The sequence below is a fragment of the Equus asinus genome, chromosome 10 (genome assembly GCF_041296235.1).
Source record: "Equus asinus isolate D_3611 breed Donkey chromosome 10, EquAss-T2T_v2, whole genome shotgun sequence".
NCBI classification, from domain to species: Eukaryota; Metazoa; Chordata; class Mammalia; order Perissodactyla; family Equidae; genus Equus; species Equus asinus.
In genome coordinates this window covers 60,159,810-60,178,730 of record NC_091799.1, presented here as the reverse complement: position 1 = coordinate 60,178,730, position 18,921 = coordinate 60,159,810, and the positions used below count along the sequence as shown (strand labels likewise).

Genomic DNA, 18,921 nt, shown 5'->3' with positions numbered 1-18,921 from the left:
CAGCTTGTTGGATGTGAACAATAAGAGAAATGCCAGGATGTCTTATCATTTTGTGTTTATATTAGTAACTGTGACCTGTATCACCTTCTTAATTTCCTTGTTGCTTTCAGAATGGCACATTGTGGAGTATTAAAACTTATCAATACTTGTCACCTCATTTAAAAAAAAATCTTCCAAATATAAAAAAATGAAAAAACATATTTTGGCCTTGAATTGTTAGTTAATTAAGCCCAACCATATTTAATTAGCCTTAGGAACATGTTAAACATTTCTGGAATTGAACCTAAGGAAAGAAATTCTTATATTTGTACATTTGTCCCAAAGGCAAGCTGACCCTCTCTTTTGTTAAGAAGACAATTATTTAAATTATCATGTAGCTCACACATTACTCTCTTGTATCAAACAGGAGTCACTGATCTTATCATCATCAAGATCAAGACAAATAGCCTGTCAAATATATAACAGAGCTCAGGGTCCACATGAATTTTGAATATTGGGCATGCATGTTTTACTTTATCTAAATGAAATCCCAAAGGGGAAAAATACTCTCTTATCCTGATTTCTTGTTATTTATATGATTTAGTAGCTGGTAGGATTTAACTGAGACAGAATACCATATGTGAAATACTGACACATGTCAATTTTCACAAAAGAGTTCATGGTTATCTCTAGATAGCTATTTCTGAATTCTCTCAGTAAAGAGTCTTCATTCTATGATCAGTTTTTTCTGCTTACAAGTGTGGAACCTGCATCAAACATTTCCTTTCCAATACTCAGTGTCCCTGTTCCAAGTCTCAAGATTTAATGTGGCCCAGGGGGTCATCCATTCTTTCCTTGCCCTTCCTCCTGCCTATCCCTCCCTCTCTCAATAAAGTATTCAGGTGAAATGAGACCAAGGTGAAGGGGATTGTGGCTAAAAAGGCATAAGCGGCACCCACGGAGGGAAAAGAGTTTAGAGAGGAAATTTATGCATTTGTAGAGAAGCTGGATCAAATGACTGACCTATAAATTCTTGAAAACTCTAAGATCCTGGGGTTCTGTAATAATTTAACTTTTTCTTGATAGTTCTTTCTAGTTATAGATTCAGCATCTATGTTCATGATTCAACATCAACATTTCAAACATCAGTATTATATTGCTGATGCAGTTATACCTGCTGGGGTTTTTGAGTCAGTAAGGTCCCAACTCCTAAGCTTTCAGAGTGCTTTAAAACATTTTGTTGTTTATTACTATATTAGTACCCAAAGAGATGGTGCACATGAGCCCCGTAAAAAGTCTGTCATCACAGGCACCGTGCTCTTCTAGCCCTGCTCTCCCTGTCCTGCTTCACCTGCCACTTGTCCATGCCCACTGCCCAAAGGCCCCTTAGCACAGCTTCCATGCCATCATCTTGAGAAACTAGTTGAAGGAACTGTCCTGAGGTGCTCTGACAGCTCCCAGCCCCAGATTGGCAGTGTGGTACTGGGTTCCATACTGAAGACGGAGAATGGCCTCTTATCCAACTCTCTATCACACTTGCTCATCTGGGGCTTGAAAAAGCCCTGTTCGTAAACTTTTGACATATTTATTGAAGCTTCTGCCTCTACTTCATCTCTTCACAGAGGTTCAAATTTATTCTAGAGTCCAGGTGATGAACAGACACCATTCAACCCACCACTTCTTCTTCCTTCTGCCTGGGTCTATTTCCCACTCAAATCTACTTCCTCCAGGGATCAAAGAGATGCCTCCAGGCATAACCACAGATGCAAATACTGATGATGGAGGTGGAGATGGGGATAGCAAATAAGCAAGAGATAAGGGAGGATATTCTTGATGTGGAGACATCCCCAACCTAGTTTAGCAGTCTAAAAAGGTCAAGTAAACAACTGGAAGAACAGTTACTGGGGTTCATATTCCTTCGCAGGAGGTCTCGTAAAGACCCTTAACTCTTCCTACCACTGCTGGGGTTCTTTGGGGCCTAGAGCTTGAGAGCTAAAGTGGGTGCTGCGTACCATTCCATGATTGCTTGGAGCCTCAAAGGACCCTGGGAAGTACACTTACCCTTTACTGAGTAAATAAAACCCACTATCACCATGGATGTTCTAGTGCTTTACAGGATGCAGAGTGCTTGCATAAATATGATGTCATTTAATCCTTTCTATACCTCTATGAGCTGGGAATTATTATTCCTGTTTTACATATGTGGAAACTGAAGCTCTGAGATGTGCAGTGACTTGCCTTCTGCCACACAGCCTGGGAGTGACAAAGTTGGAATGAGAACCAGGTCTCCTGACTTCTAGCCCACAGCTCTGTCCACTGCCCCACAGGCACTGTTTTCCAACCATTCCTTGGTATTTGTCTTTAAGGAATTTCTGGCTAATCAGAGCTGAGCCTACGCAGATTCTTCTATCGCTTGTAAATGTACACAATGTTCCCTATTTGTATTCCCTCCTTTACCTTCAGTTGGTGTTCTGAGGAATTATACAGATCTGAAGAATCCCGATCATAGGAGGAACAGCAGGGAGTTCCCAGGGGCAAATCCACCATAAGGAAGAAGGAATCTACCACTTTGCAATAATTTCTAAGAGAGTGGTGTTCTGAGTATAGCATGGCCCCTTAACTCTTCCCAGCCCAGGCTCTGGGATGGAACTTGTGCCTTTGAACTGAAAGCTAAATCACTAAATGCTAGAGTATTGCAGTCCAATTAACTTTGCTTCCAGGTGCTTCTTCAAATAAATGGAAGACACAGCGAGCAGTCTTTTTTCTAACTTGCAGTCTCTGACCTGGAGGAGTAATGGGTAAGCTCCACTTCCCCCAGCCTCAGGGTGCCATCAATTTCCAGCTACACTGCAGCCAGGAAGGGGCAGTGGCAGTGACAGCCAAGTTCTAGTCTGATTGGCACCTCCAAGGGACAGTTGGGGCCTGAGGCTGCAGAAGCTCAGGCCAGCTTACTGTGGCAGTGAGCAACTAATGGGACTATTTAGACACCTACCAGTATTTTACAGAAACACAACCCCAGGGTTTTTGGAGATGCCTGGGGAGGCTGGCTGCCATCAAGCAGAGGGGGCTCAGAGCCTTTGAGACCTGACACTAATGCTAAAAGGCTTTGTAGCTGTGAGTACAAGTGAAAAATCCAAGACACTCAGATTTTCCTCAAGCTGCAGCTCATTTGCCCTCCAGCCCTTCCCCTGTGCTAGCACTCAAGCAAACGTTCAAAGCTCTCTAAAACCTGAGCAGTTACTAGAATATGCACTTCTCTTTCAACTTTCAAGACCAAATCCCCCACGAAAATTGACTGAGAAGTCACCAGAGTAACATACTTGGGTGTTAGCTCAAGAAAGAGTAATTGTAGGATGTTTCGAGTTCCCCCCTTAACTTGCAGAACCAAAAGCTGAGAGGATCCCAGGACATCTCTCTGTGAGTCCTGATTCCAGAAGCCCCTGGTGTAGAGCTCTGGTCCCAACTCTGCTGCACATTCGAGCCCCTGGAGTTTTTGAAAATACCGATACCTGGGCTCCACACCCCAGATCACTTAAACCAGAACGTCTGGGGGGAGGCAGGACGTGCTGTTTTTAAAAATCTCTGCAGGTGGTTTGAGTACCTGCAGCAGGGGTTGAGAACCACTGGTCTAGACGAAAGAGGCCTGGACTGATAATTGGTTCAGAGTTTCAGCCAAGCTTTCAACTGAGTAATTTGCATCAATTCCCTTGACTACTCTGGGCTGTAGTGATCATATCATTTCTAAGTTGCCTTTAAGCTGCCAAAATGTATATGTACATTACAGCATCACTTGTAACAGTGAAAAATGAGGAATGCTCTAAATATCTAATTTAAGATTAATTAAATAATGTACTTAGGTGCTAGAATATTATGCAGATATTTAAAATGGCATTAAGTGAAAAAAGCAGATTATAAAACAGTTTTACAGTGTGACCCCATTTTTGAAACAAAATGAAAATTATGTAAATAGAAATAATTGCAAGGATATATACCAGAATCTTTAGTTTTTCCTTTCTAGATAAGTGACTTTCATTTTCTTCTTTTTATACGTCTGCGTCTTCTATACTCTCAGTAACACTGAATATTCTGTATTAACTATTAAGAAGGAAAACCTACTCACACATGCCAAGCCGTGAATATCAGTCTTGAATACAGTTGTAGAATCTCAAAAATAATTATACTGGTATATGTAGAGTTCTATGCAGCTCCTATATTTATTAGGCAGCTATATGCAAAAACCTCATGCTTGTCCTCTAGGTTACCTACAAAAATGTACTTGCCTTAGACGTGTTCATCTTCCTGATTTAGAACTACGGATCTAGAGAAAAAATGAGCGCGAGCATTTCTGCCGCAGTACTTGTTCTGGGTCCTGGCGGGGCTGCCCCCATTTCATTGGAGAGAATAATTAGAAAGGAAACAGGAGGGAGAAAGTCAGGAGGACAGAGAGCCAGCAGAGAGGCCTTTTGATCTGTTTTCTTCCTTACAGCCTGCTGTCATACTTTTTTCCTGGTGTGTTGGTGGTTCTGAAGATGAAATGAGAGACGTCAGTGAAAGGACCTAGCACACAGTTAGGCACACAGTCGCTCACTGAATTTCTGTTCATTCACGCATGCTTCTGACGGGAATAACTTAGCTACTTACCCAGGGTGTGACCTCAGAGTGTTCTCATCCCCTGCGAGCCTCAGTTTCCACCCCTGAAAAAGTGAGGGCAATGATAGCATCAATCTCACTGGGCTGCTGTGAGAATTAAATGACGTGATGTAGGTAAAGCACTAAGGAAAACATCAAGCACATCATAAGTGCTCAATACATACCAGCTCTCATCATTACACCTTACGCTAATATTCCTTAATGAAAACAACTTTTCGGTATTGATGAGGTTTTCATTATAATCCAGAAGAAGAGAATTGTACAAGCTTATAGCTTTAATAGTTTGGGATGGGAATGATAAACATAGTTTGGAAAATTATATTTTGATTAGAAAAATGTATTTTTTCACCATTTCAGTACTAAAAAAAGGGTATTATTTCAAGTGCTCAAGAATAATCCCTCTGTGGTTTAACACCAGGAATAGAATATTTCATTTCAGAAAGAATGCCTTCGAGAAATGACAAACCACCGATAAAGGCAATTATGCTAGAAAGTGACTATGAGTTTAAGACAAGTACTTTTCTCTTATAAAAGTGACTGGGCCTTTGGAAATGTTTTCAGAACAACACAGTCTATGCATATGATATAACCAATGTATCTTGACTTTTGTTGTCAGGCTCGATGTTCAAGAGAACCAGAACCAGGTAGAGGAATGGGGAAAAAACACCTTTGACGTTGATGGTTTCAATTCGCAAGCTTTATTGAAATAAATTTGGGTATGAGAATACCAGAGACCAGCGGTTCCCAAACTTGTGATGCCCTTGGAATCACCTTGGGGGCTTCAAAAACTGCTAGTGCCTGGATCCCACCCTCAGAGATTCTGCTTTACATGGTATGGGGTGTGACCTGGGCTCCAGAATTTATTGAAGATTCCCAGGTGATTCTGATGCATAGACCAGTTGGAAAACCACTGGCGTAGCCAAAGGATCCATCTGAGCAGACAAGGCTCCTAGTATCTCTCTTCTTCCCTCAAAGGGATGTTCCTAGGGCATGGCAATGGAATGCAGCCCCCACACAGGACCCTCTGTCTTTCCCCTTCTTTTTCCTGCCCTCTGCTGGAAGAGTTACCTCAACTGCCCAGAAACAGTTTATGTTACATCATGACTGGATTTCAGATTGTAACCCTTTCTGTGCCAGCATCATCCACCTCCCTTCCACTGCATCTCCGCCTCAGTTTTCACAACCTTCCTTTAGCTGTGCCTGCATCGCATGACCAGAAAACTTCCACTTATGTCCACTTGAGAGCCTCCACAGGCAGGACTTTAATTCTGCACTAAATGACATCAATACACCAGGAAAACATTTCAACCACATTAATTTTAAACTTGAAGCCAAAGTTCAGATGGTAGCTTTGAAAGTGATCAACAGGCAAATGAGCTATGGTTTGAGCTATGCTCTACGTGTGTGTGTCTGTAGAGGAATTAGATAAGATGGGTCAAATATAAACTTAGCTTTTGGATTGAGAAGCAACGAAGTCGTCTACTCATCTTTTCAACATAGTTTAAGCTTTACTGCTTACATTGGAAGTAATGATATGAGGTACTTTTTTAAACTAGATTTTGAAGCCACTAGTATTTTACCTCCCAGGCTATATGCAAAAAATAAACTAGGAAATATATGGCAGGTGTGGATTATGTACAAAATGAGATTATATAGAAGAGATTTTCTTGGCCTGGAATGATAAAAATAGCTTTAAAAGAGCTTCCATGATAAAAATAATCTCATATTGTCCTTAGAATACACTTGTGTGATATTTTTATTCTTGTGCTGTAGGTGAGGGAATGGAAGCTCATAGAAATTAAGTGTCTTGCCCAAGGTCACAAAGTCAATAAATGGTAGGGTCGGTACTTGAACTCATAACCTCTTGACTCAAAGGCCACTAGACTTTCCACTGTGTCATGACTGGAAAAGCACAAATAATGTCTGAATGTGACTCAAATTTGTTAGATAATTTATGACGTTTTGCTTTCCCCCTTTTTTATTTATAACTGCCAGGAGTTGATTTAGCCCTGTTATTGGTCAGTAATTGAGGAGATGTATGAATTAGGGCTTTTTTTGCAAGCAAGAGTAGCTTGCTCTAGATATCTTAAGCAAATAGAATTTACTGAAAGGTTATGGGGAGATCATACAATCAAATGGGGAACGTGAGGGAGGGCTGGGAAAATGCACACAGATCAAGGAGATTACACAGGCTACCTGGCAGAAACTGGCTGGCCAAGATGGACACTGCTGCCCCAAATGAGTCCTAACCATCTCTTCCTCCTAGGTGACACACTGCAGCTTCAAATCCCTGTAGGAATGCGCAGGGGGTCATGTGCAGCATCCTGGCTGCAGGTAGGGGGAGAGAGGCTCTCCTCCTGTCACTTTCCATAGTGGGAAGCAGGACATTGTGACCCTGTCAGTACCATTGATAATGGGGAATCTCCCAACAGGAAGAAGGGTTGAATGTTGTATGACCAAAGAAATGACAGTTGTCTCCTGCAGAACAACACTGGTTTAAAAAATATATACATATTTTTCTATTTCCCTGCAGTATTAGAAAACCGAATCTAAAAGAGAGGATTCTAAGGAAAATTACAAGCTACTATAAGAAGAACCAATCCTAGTAGTGTAGTAGTTAAGATTTGACGCTCTCACCACAGTGGCCTGGGTTCGTTTCCTCATCAGAGAACCACACCACCTGTCTGTTGGTATCTTACTGTGGCCGCTGTGTGTTGCTGTGATGCTAAAAGTCATGCTACCAGTGTTTCAAATACCAGCAGACTCACCCATGGTGGACAGGTTTCAGCAGAGCTTCCAGACTAAGACAGACCAGGAAGAAGGACCTGGCCACTCACTTCAGAAAAAAATTGGCTATGAAAACCCATGAAGAGCAGCAGAGCATTGTCTGACATGGAGCTGGAAAGTAAGAGGCTGGAGCAAAAAGACCAGACAGGGTTCAGCTCTGCTGTACCCAGGGCTGGAATCAATTGGACGGCACTAACAACAACAGCAAACTATAAAGAAGAGACTATCTTTATTCATTCTTTTAATTTAAAAAGCCCTGTGGTTAATCACTCAAAATCATTGGAGACATCAGTCAATTTGCAGATTGAGAAGAAAACAAAACTCTGCACCTGGGGAGTTTGCTTGGGGCATCTGCGGGGTTGCGCTCTCACTTGCTGTCTAATCCACCTCCAGTGCATGAGGAAGTCGCCCCATACAGTAGGTCACAGCTGCTCTAAGCCAGATTCTGGAAACATACTCCTTGTTTGTTCCTTCATTCAGCCTACGCTTATTATGCACTCTTCCATGTGCTAGGCACTGAGGTTTTCAGTACCTGGTTCTGGGAATACAAAAACAAAAATTCATAGATCCTGGAAAAAAATCTGGTTTGTGCATGTGTGGTTGGCTTGTCCTTAGATGTATGATTTTCAGTGTATGTATGTTACCATGCAAAAATTAAAGGTAATCTAATTTTCAAACTACATAGGGGATTTAGGTAATTTAGAGAACCCCTTTATTAATAACATTGGAGTAGCAGAGAAACCAGTATGTTTAGACAGTGTTAAAATTTTTCATCATCTTGGAAATTCACCTCCTCTTCTATCCTCTGGGTTTTCTCCCTGCTAGGTTTCCCCCTCTTTTTTGCTACATGCATACATGCACAACCAGAGAACAAAAATTCCTTATTGGTAAGTACTATTTTTAGAGAGAATCTGAGATCTTGAAAGATTTGGTTTCATAAATCTTTTTGGCATGCTTACTGTCTTTCAGAAAGGTAAAAAGGAGGAGCTCACCAGAGACAGGTTTATGCTTAAAGTCAGGCTAATTTAGGTGATAAATCCAGAGCTGGAGTTCTATATGAGAAGAGCTGAACAAGTACTTAATGCCATCATTGTTTAAATCTTTTTCTAAGCAGTACAAGCACCACCACAATGTGTTGTAATATCCTGTTTTTTCGAAGCTGTGCCTAGGTTGTATCAGCTCAGTGTCTGTTTTCATAACTGAACCAGAAAGAGCTCTTAGAACAATGAGCCTTAATCTGCAAAGCAGAGAGGGGCAGAATGGGCTTTATAAAGAGCAGTTACTCTTATGAGAAATTGTGTAAATACCTTTTCAAGTGTCAAAATAATAACCTTTTGTTTCTGGAAGTTGAATGTTAGAGCACCTATGTTTGCTTTTGTAGGTTTTTAGAAGGCCACATCCACTTAGAAACAAGTTGAAAGGATGATGCTCTAGTCTCCCACTTCACAAAGTAAACGCACCAGCTGCTCAAATACCTCTATAAATAATGAAACAAAGTTTTTCTACATTCTCAGTCCCTGGGGGACTACTCTTACCCTCAGTCCCCATCCGACATTCTTGAGGGGTCTAGTATTCCCTGTGCCCCACACACTCCCTTGCCAGGCCATTCTGTTCTGGTACATTTGGGTAGCAGAGGGTTGTGTCCTACACTCACTGCTGAGTGAGCCCATGCTGCAGCCTGGGTCACTGATGTTACCAGACCACCCCCTTCAGTATTGCTCTTGCCTCTTGTGTCTCTGGATCTCTTTCCTCACAGCTTCATCCCATACACACTGATTGAAATCTGGACTACCGGTCCTGTGCCTTTATTTCCCAAGGCCCTGCTAACATAGAGCTGCTGTGACCAGTTAATCTCCCCTCCTGCCCAAGCACCCCCTGGATGCCATCCCTGAGAACAATCCCGTCTATTGATACGGTCCAGGTCATAACCATACCAGTCTCTCCACTGAACCACCCATGTAGCGCCTTCGTTTCTTTCCTCTTAAGTGGACCATCATCCCTCACCTGCATTCAGTTCTCTTCGTTGCTCCTGAAACGTCATGAGCCTTTTGTTGCCTTCCCAGCTTTAGAGATACTGATGTGGTTGGTGATGCTGATATTCAGCCAGGATAAAGTAGGCCTTTCCAACCCTGGTTGTATTATGTATAAGAAGCTGTAGAAATGTCTAACACTAGATTCTAAGACAAATAGCTCTATTTTCTAGATTTCATGGGCTTTGGAAATCATATTTCATAAGGTTGAAAAATATCCCCTAGAACAGGCGTTCTCAACTTTGGATGCATATTAGAATCACCTGGAAAGCTTTTACACCTCCTCATGCTTGGACCACAACCCACATCAATTACATCAGCATCTCTAGGGGTGGGACCTGAGCTACCCAGGTGATTCCAATGGGCAACCAAAGTTGAGAACCACTGCCCTGGAAAGTGGCAGGATTAAGAATTAAACATAAAGATCATCACCTGGTATTTTATCTTCCAAAAATGAACTTATGTGCCTACAAAATACCTGGATTTTCAGAACAATTTCACACACGTTCAAAGCTTTATGCCTCTTTGTATTTAGACACATTGAGGTGAAACTGTGTTCCAACTAAAGGTTGGAGGTTACTCCAATCTTTTTTTCCTCCTGTCTGATTCTGGGCTACAGTTACTCTTTCTGCAAAGATTTATTGAGCACTAACTATGTACAAGGCACTGGGGGTACCCTAGGAAATAAAGCAGACATGGTGTGCCCTCATGGGAATTTGTATCTGCTAGAGAACACATATGCTAAATAAGAAAAGAAATAAATGGGATAATTACAAAAGTGGTATGCGTAAAGACAACAATATAAAAGGATAACGTGTCATATCCATGGGCAGGGGAAAGCCTGCTGATTTAGGTGGCTAGGGAAGTCTTCTCAGAGGGGCTGACATTTGAGATAAGACCTGAATGGTAAAAGAAACTAGCCATGTGGAGATCTGGGGCACAGCATTCCAGGCAGGAGGAGCAAGTGCCAAGACCCTGAGGCAGGACAACTTGGCGAGTTCCAGAACCTGACAGACTGGAGTGTGGTGAGAGAGTGGGAGAGCAGGACAAGACAAGGTCAAGGAGGGAGTTAGATGCTGGCCCGGCAGGGTCTTATTAGGTCACAGGGAAGAGTGGATTTGATTCAAAATGCAGTGAAAAGCCGTTGAAGGATGAGATTTACGTTTTTAAAATGTGTGAGGGCAAGAAATAAATCAGTTGCTCAGGTGATAGTGACTTTTTCTCATGGTATTCTTTTAGAGGTAAGGCCAGAAGGACTTCCAGATGGATTGAGGGTTGCAGAGGGTTGGGTAGGGGGATGAGGAAAAGGAAGAATCAAAAATGAATCCTTCATTTTTGGTCTGAGCAACTGACTGTACGTAGTGTTCTATCATGAGACAGGAAAGTCTAGGTGAGGCACACTTTCAGGGATGAGAGAACAAAACTGAAAAGCTCTGTTTGGATATAATAACTTAGAGATTCCTTTAGGCATCCATTAATATCCATTAGATGCTAATGTCCATCAGGACAAGTCTGGAGCTCAGATGAAAGGTCAGGGCTGTAAATTTAAATTTGGAAGTCTTTGGCATGGAAGTGTTATTTAAAATTTTGGGACTGGATGAGTTCATTCAGGGAGACAAGTAGATAGAAAACAGAAGACAGTGAAGGACTGAACACTGAGATACTCTTAAAGTGTAGGAAGAAAAGAGAGATCCAGTAAAGGAGACTGAGAAGGGGCCAGGGATTTAGGGTTATAGGGCCCTGGAAGTCAAAAGAAAAAGTGTCTCAAAGTGGAAAGTGTGATAGTTGCGCCAAATGCTGCTGAATTATCAAATAAGGAGAACAGAAGGACCAGTGGACTTCTCGAGAGAAAAGTTCTTACTGACCTTGCTATGAGCAGCCGGTGGTACAGTAGGGACAGAAATCCAGACTGGAAAGTTAAAGAGACAATGGGAGATGGAAACAGTGGCTACTGACAAGTGTACCAACAACTTTTGCTGTTCCTGGAAGCATATACTTCTTCCCTATCCTGATTGAGACCACTGAATAGACAGACCCATTACAATGTGCACATTTCTCTTGAGGGGGCACAAGTGGATACATTAGATGCCTGGCCCCAGTTTGAATGTCATATATCCATCCCTGGTTGGAATAATGGCTGCAAGAAACTTGAATGAGTGCTTGGGGTGGGATTGGTTCTGCTCTCACCCCATGTATGAATAACTTTTGAAAAGCTTCTTCCTACCAGGCCCACCTCTCCAGCTAACCATCATAATCAAAGAGCAAAATATGTGGTCAGCTTAAAAAACTACAAGTAAAAGTTGATTATTAAAGAACAGGAAAGACCAACATAGAGAGCTTTGATCTTAAATAGCCTTAAGTAAGACTTCCTCACATTCCGATTCATTTCCACTTGAAACTTGAATAAAGTTGTATGGCTTTTAGCTGAACTAGATTTTCACCTTCCTTCCATAGCAGATAGGAAGTCACACATTGTCCTTTATGGATATTAAATGGTCCTACCAGCGTCTTTGAGGTTGTGGCCTCAAGAAGCAACTAAATGTGTTTGACCATTACTGTCAGTGGAACAGCTTAATATCAGTTTTAAAAAAGGCAAAAATCTAGTTTCTTGGAAGAAAGTCTTGGGAATCAAAATGGTTAACACACGAAAGACTCAAAGAGTCCTAGTTGTGTGGCGTATGCATATATACAAGCCCTTTCGGGTACACTCATGATTGAAATAAATTACTATAGAGGTGCCAATTTAAGCCTCTGTTTTGCAGAGAAGGAAAATTTGTAACTCTCAAAGTCAAAATAGTCTTGCCCTTCATGGTAGGGTTTTCAGAACTGGAGTCCAGAAGTCTCTTCACATAGGTAATATCCTTATTAGATATCAAGTAACAGCCAAAAAGTGGCTCATAATCTTGGAGCAGGGCTGAGTTTGAAGACAGAAGCCTGTAGCCATAGCAGTCAAAGGACGATCTTTCTGATCTTTCTGATTTCTGTGGGCAAACCTTGGCTGAGAGCAAGAGGTGGTGATCATGATGAGGAAGTAGAGAATCTATAGAAAATTCTGAGAGGGACCGTGTGAAGAATCCAGTGGGCATCAGATATCCTGGGTAGGGGTGTGGTGGCAGCGTGGGGAAAAGAAACTGTGTTAACCAGGGTGATTATGTTTCTTCTGGTGTTTATTGCCACATACATGTACAACAAAAAAACCCAAATATGTTTAGTAGTAGCAGTAGTGGGAGTACTTGTAGGATGAAAATCTTGATACTATTTGCACCTCATCCTGCAACTCGTCTTTGTGCAGGTGGGTGGATTTTCATCGAGGCAAAGAATGCGTATCACACCCTTTACTTTTCAAAACAAAATGTAGATAAAGCATACATGTAGTCTGTTAATCAACAACACAGAATGCCTACTTTTCTGGTACTATAGAGATTATTTTAAGTGACCTTCACTTACATGAGTCACGGATTAAGAGAGTGCCCCAGTCCCTCAGTAAAACCTACTGATTAATGCCCCTGTTAGCAAGCATCTTCTAATGCCTGCCATGGATTTCTGCCCCACCAGGTGACATGTATGCTTATCAAGAGTCAGTTACGTTGGTTTCCAAACCTGTTTATGTTTATGCTGTAATTCTGATTAGGTAACCCAATGACAGAGAAGGGGCAAAAAGAGTGGTTAGTATACAAACTAAGTAGTTGAATACTTCAGAAAGTGACCGTAAAAGTGAGCTGGTAAGAAAAAAAATTGCAATCAAATTAGATGTGGACAAGATAACTGTAAAAGGCTATGAACAAGACTCATAAAATTCCGGGAGGATTCTGCACTTGCCATGCATCTCAAGAGACTTTAAGTTCTTGCTGCACTTTCAAGAAATTGCGACTAGAATTGGAGATGATGTATTATGGATGTGGTTTTGCCAAATGGCTGATGCCAATCAGTGGATCCACTGTCAAAGAAAAGACCTTAGCCTTTCACCAAAAGACTTGTGGATGAGTGTGTAATTATGTCTCAGCTTAAAATAACAGTGTAAGACATAGAGTTATAGCTTACTCATTAGCCACCTAATTACCAGTCTCTGTAACACTGAGTAAGAGAGTTGCTGCTGTGCCTGCTAGAGATGTTCATTTTGGAGTCTCTGAGCTTTAGGTCCTACTAGAAGCTAGGCTAAAATCATTTATATTCCAGAAAGATATCCTAGGAATATGTTAGCCATGAGCTTCTCTAAGTTCTATCCCTGGGTCAAGTCATATCCCCAGAAAGCTACGTCACTGACCATTTTGCTCTAGATTATGATGGAAATTCCTTCATAGCAATATGATTGTAGTGTTAGACTTTTGACTTTTATTGAGGATCCATAAAGGAGATGATCATAGGAAGAATACCTGCTTGGTCTGTCAAACTGCTATCTAAGCTTTCTGATATACTGTTCAAAGCCTGGGACATGAAGAACCACGTGATAAACTTGACTCAGTGTAGGGGCTGGCCCCGTGGCCGAGTGGTTGAGTTTGCGCGCTGCGCTGCAGGCGGCCCAGTGTTTCGTTGGTTCGAATCCTGGGCGCGGACATGGCACTGCTCATCAGACCACGCTGAGGCGGCGTCCCACGTGCCACAACTAGAAGAACCCACCACGAAGAATACACAACTATGTACCGGGGGGCTTTGGGGAGAAAAAGGAAAAAATAAAATCTTAAAAAAATAAAAAAAATAAAAAATAAATAAAATGAGAAGTTCAAAACCATATTTTAAAAAAAAAAAACTTGACTCAGTGTTAAATTCCTGAACGTAGCCACATGGGAAGAGTGGGAAAGAGAGGGAAGGATGAGGAGAGAAATCATAGCCTCAGACATAACTGTCACAACCAATTAAATATAAAGCTCCTTTTCCCCTCTGCTTTAACATGTTTTCTTGTGGATTTATGAATCTTAAAAGTTGATAGACTTAGTAAATATGCATTATTTTATCCACTTGACCTAAACCATATACATAGCTAATTTTAATTAATATTATATCAAAGTTTTGAATGTCTATAAAACTTATTTCAGCTTCAACAGTCATTTCTCAAACTTTTCCCTTTTAGTCCCCCTACTTTATTTTATTTTTTATTGTTTTAAAATTTATTTAACTTTCACATAGTAAAATTCACTTTTTTGTTGTACATTTCTCTGAGTTTTGATGAGGGCATAGAGTTGTATAAGCACCAGCAACATCAAGATACAGAACACCTCCATCACCCCAAAAATATTCTCCCGTGCTGCCCCTTTGTAGTCAATCCCAGAATCCTCCTCATCATCATAGGGTATTAACATTATTCTTAGGAGTGGCCAATGTAATGGACAAAACCTAGTATCTCTTTCTTTTCATTTATTTTGAGTTTTCTTAATTAGTAATGTAGTTGTACTTACGTTCATTGACGTAAGTCAATATGTATGAATTTGGCAATTACTTGTTCATCACCTTTGCTTTTTTTCTGTGGTGTTATTTTTTCAGGCATTTTTTGACTCCTGCTATACTAAATCCACCTTAGTCAAATGTGGTACAAAAACATTTCTTCAGTTTGTTCTTTGTCTGCCACTCCTTTCTCTATTAGTTCTTTCTATTTTTATTTATTTATTTTTCTTCTTACAAAGAGCTTCCCTAAGTCAAAATGAGAAATATTTTCATACATTTTCTATTTTATTCTAGTTTTTTATGATTTTCCTTTCTTTTTATTTTTTGTTCTAGTATATAATCTGAAAAGGGAATCCATTTATTTCTAAATATTAACTAATTTTCACAGTGCTATTTTATAAATAATCTATCCTCTGTCTCTATTCTGAAATGACACATTTATTAGCTTATTGCTCATATATACATGATGTATTAACCAAAGAGTTGAAAAGTAAAAGTAGACTCATGAGTATCATACATCTTACCCAAAACCCAGCTTTACAAAGGATACTGGCAAGAACCCAACACAGATGAGGCCTTCTTTTCTGGAGGAGCTTGAGTCTGTCAGACACAGCTTCCCAAAATTCTCCCTTTCTCCTACGTTAGCATGTTCTGGCTTCAAATTAACAGCCTATTTCTGAACAATTTATATGAACATGTTGCACTCAAAAAAAAGTCATTTTGGTTTTGGGGTTCCAAGTTTTATACTCCTTTTGTTAGACAGACAGAAAATGCTTACATGATGACTTCCTAATCTCCAGTCAGCCATGCCCCATAAATCCATAAACTGCAGGTTTACTTACAATACACAGTCTAGACAGACCAGGTCTATGCTGCCAAAAAGCGTTATTTTAGATAGGGACTCTCTGGTACCTTTGCATTAATGAGGAGCTCTGGTTCAGACCAATCATTTTCCCCTAGTGGGTAGGGAGGAAGTCTCAGGCCTCCTGTTAACTCTTTACTTCCCATGTAGGCATCACTTGATTTACCAAAAAAAGGAAACATGCATGATTTATTTTGTGTCTGTTTTCCATGTCCCTTCCAGCACCATGAATTGAATAATAGCAGTTGTGTGTCTAGAATTCATCAGCATTTTATGGTCCCACATTTTCATCACTAGAATGAATAGATAAATACATACAAAATTATTACACATATGATGCTTGTCTCTCGTACATGCATCATCCCCTTTTGACCTCATACAGTGCTGAAGTCAGTGTTGAGGGAGAACTCCTCTACGTCATTCTAGATACTTTCTTCCACGTGGAACTAGCCTCATTAGTGTCATATTTCTGACCTTTTGAACCATAACAGGAGGCGTATCTCCATTTTAAAGATGGTATAACATTGATATTTCATAATACTTAAATGGAAAATGTTTAGAGTACACATGATATATGCAGGAAAATATATAACTCTTTCAACAGAGCTTGTCTTAAACACAGAAGATCTACTTAAGTGTGAAGAAGTTCTCAAAAAACCTTTAGAACTCTAAGCAAAAGATTCCCCATCCTATTCAATTTGCTTAAGAAGCCTTAATATAAAAGCACTAGACTGATGAAGAGAGTTAACATACATTAGAAAACTGCATTGAAAACAATCATAATTTTAGAGTTGTAAATAGGGTAATGACAAGAATTTTTCACACACAGACTCGCCCCCTGAGTAAGTAAAGGAGTCATTCCTGAAGGAGTGGAGTGGAGTTCTTCACTCCTCCTTGTGGAGGAGTCAATCTGTAGATACATATACAAGGTTTACACCAGGAAAGACGTCTGCTGGTAGGACACAACCATAGTCCTACAAGACTGTTGGATGTTTGGGGAACTTTCTAATGCTGGTGTCAGCAAAGACAGAAACATTGTACTCTGAATTAGACAAGATTCTTTCAGTTTCAAGTGGCAGAAACCAGTGTTGAACTAGCTCAGGCCAAAAAGAGAATTATTGGTACAAAAACTCCATGAAAGTATTGAAACCAGCTGTGAGAAGTATAGGGAAGTCCTTGTCCTTTCAGAATAACCGAATCCAGAACTTAAACACCATGGGGAGTCTCTGTTTGTCATCTCTGTGACAGTTCATCCTCTCTCACTCAAGACTGGCTTCATTCACCTGGAGAGAAAAGTTTAAAAAAAAAATCCCAGAAAAGGAACAGATTTCCTTCCATCTCTAGACTAATCAGTTAGAGGCAAGGAGTGGGCATTATAGTGATACAGCTTAGGTCCAGTGTCTACCTCTAACCCGGGTCTGGGGAAGCAGGGTCATCAAAGAAAATGACAGATCTATAGGAGCTGCACGAGTGGAGCAGGGAGAGGAGTTGTTCCCGGGGGATCTGTGCTCAGACAACGTGGAGGTGTGTAGGGCAGAAGCAAAGGGTACCTACTCTATTCTCCCTGTAAAGAACAAATAGAAAGGAGAAGGGCAGGGGCCTGTAAGCCATGGTCTTCAATCATGAACTTTAAGACCCAAGTTCTAGTTTCTGTGGCCAAAATAAAGTCCCTGGTATCTGTACAATAGTAAGTTTGAGTACTTAAAAAAACTTTTGAATAGGGTCCCCTTTCCAGAAATGCTAAAATGAAGATGCTTTGGTTGCCCCTCATTCACTACTTTCTGTTAGTAGCATAGTTATACATAAAGTACACTAATGATATTTAATATACATAGTACTTTAGAGATGGTTGGCTTATTCTTCATTTAACAAATACTGAGCCAATGTATCAGGCACTGTATTAGCCACAGGGCACAAAGTGAATAAGATAGTCCCTGCCTTCATCAAGCTTACACTGCAGTGGTGACAGAGAAGCAAAGAGGCAATGATAATTCAGTGTGATACATGGCATCCTGTGGATAAGTCTAGGGGTACTGGTACTGCATAGGGAGAGCACCTGATGCAGGTTAGGGATTTTAGGGAGAATTTCCCAAAGAAAGTGATGTTGACATCTACTTAAGAATGTGTAGGAGTTGGAGAGGACAAAGGAGTTGAGAAAAGTGTAAAGAAGAGTTGGTGCAAAGGCCTTGGGTTGCCAGAAATAACGGCACATTTTAGAACTGAAAGTGATTTTAATATAAGGCTGCACTAATCAATAAGCAGAAGAGAGAGATTAGGCTGGAGAGGTACCCAGGAGCCATGTTGGAAGTCATATTAAACAGTTGGCTTTTATTCTGAGGGCAATGGGGAGCCACTTCAGTGGCTTTTAACAAAGGACTGACGTGAACAAATTTGCATTTGAAAATTTGTATTTGCATTTTGGAAAGTTTACTCTGGCTATACCTTGAAGAATGAGTTGGAAGGGGTCAAAACTTAGGAGGATGTTGGTGTAATTTATGTGGGCAGTGATGTTAACCTGAACTTGGTTAGTGTAGTGAGAACAGAAAAAAGCGGAAGGAATTGAGCATAATTCAGAAGGTTGAATTAAAGGAGTTAATTGTACTTGAGGAAAGAAAGAGAGGAATAAATTAAGGATAACGCATACAATTCTGCCTTGGTTATCTGAGGGAATGGGGGTACTATTCATTAAGGCAGGGAATTCAAGAGGAGAAGATTTGGGCAGGATTATTACATTGACTTTGGGAAATTGAAGTAGAAATGCCTAGAAGGCTGCTCGATAAATGGATCTGGACTTTTGTAAAGTGGTTTGGGCTGGAAGTAAACTTGCAAGTCTTAATGGAAGTAATGGGAAGGGATAAGATGGCTGAGAGAGAGCATGTAAAGTGAGATGAAGAATGCCAGGGCAGAACCCTGAGGAATACTGAGATTAAGAACAGACAGAAATAAAGGAGCCAGTAGAGGAGACTCAGCAGCAACACCCTGAGAGGTAGGAGTAAAATCAAGAAAGGCAGTGCCGCTGAATCAAGGAAGAGAGATTGTCAAGGAGGAGGGAGAAGTCAAGAGTGTGGAATGCTCCAGAGAGGTCATAAAATAACTGAAAATTATCCATTAGATTTAATAGCAAGCTTCATAGATATCTTGGATAGGACTGTTTTGAGGAGGGAAGAGGACAGTAGTTGAAGGAAGATTGGAAGATTAGAAATAAAGAGAGTGAATACAGACATCTTTGAGTGG

General features: G+C 40.7%; 1 protein-coding gene and 1 long non-coding RNA gene across 3 annotated transcripts in view; one reads left to right on the top strand and one right to left on the bottom strand.

Annotated features, from left to right (window-relative positions):
* RGS7BP (regulator of G protein signaling 7 binding protein) overlaps positions 1-18,921 on the top strand; it is a 101,475-nt gene that overhangs the window by 17,645 nt on the left and 64,909 nt on the right. The window lies entirely within an intron of this gene.
* LOC123286553 (uncharacterized) overlaps positions 1-18,921 on the bottom strand; it is a 33,113-nt gene that overhangs the window by 7,679 nt on the left and 6,513 nt on the right. Inside the window, exon 2 of the long non-coding RNA XR_011506440.1 lies at positions 4,621-4,673. This is a non-coding gene — a long non-coding RNA (uncharacterized lncRNA). The remainder of the gene's footprint in view (positions 1-4,620; positions 4,674-18,921) is intronic.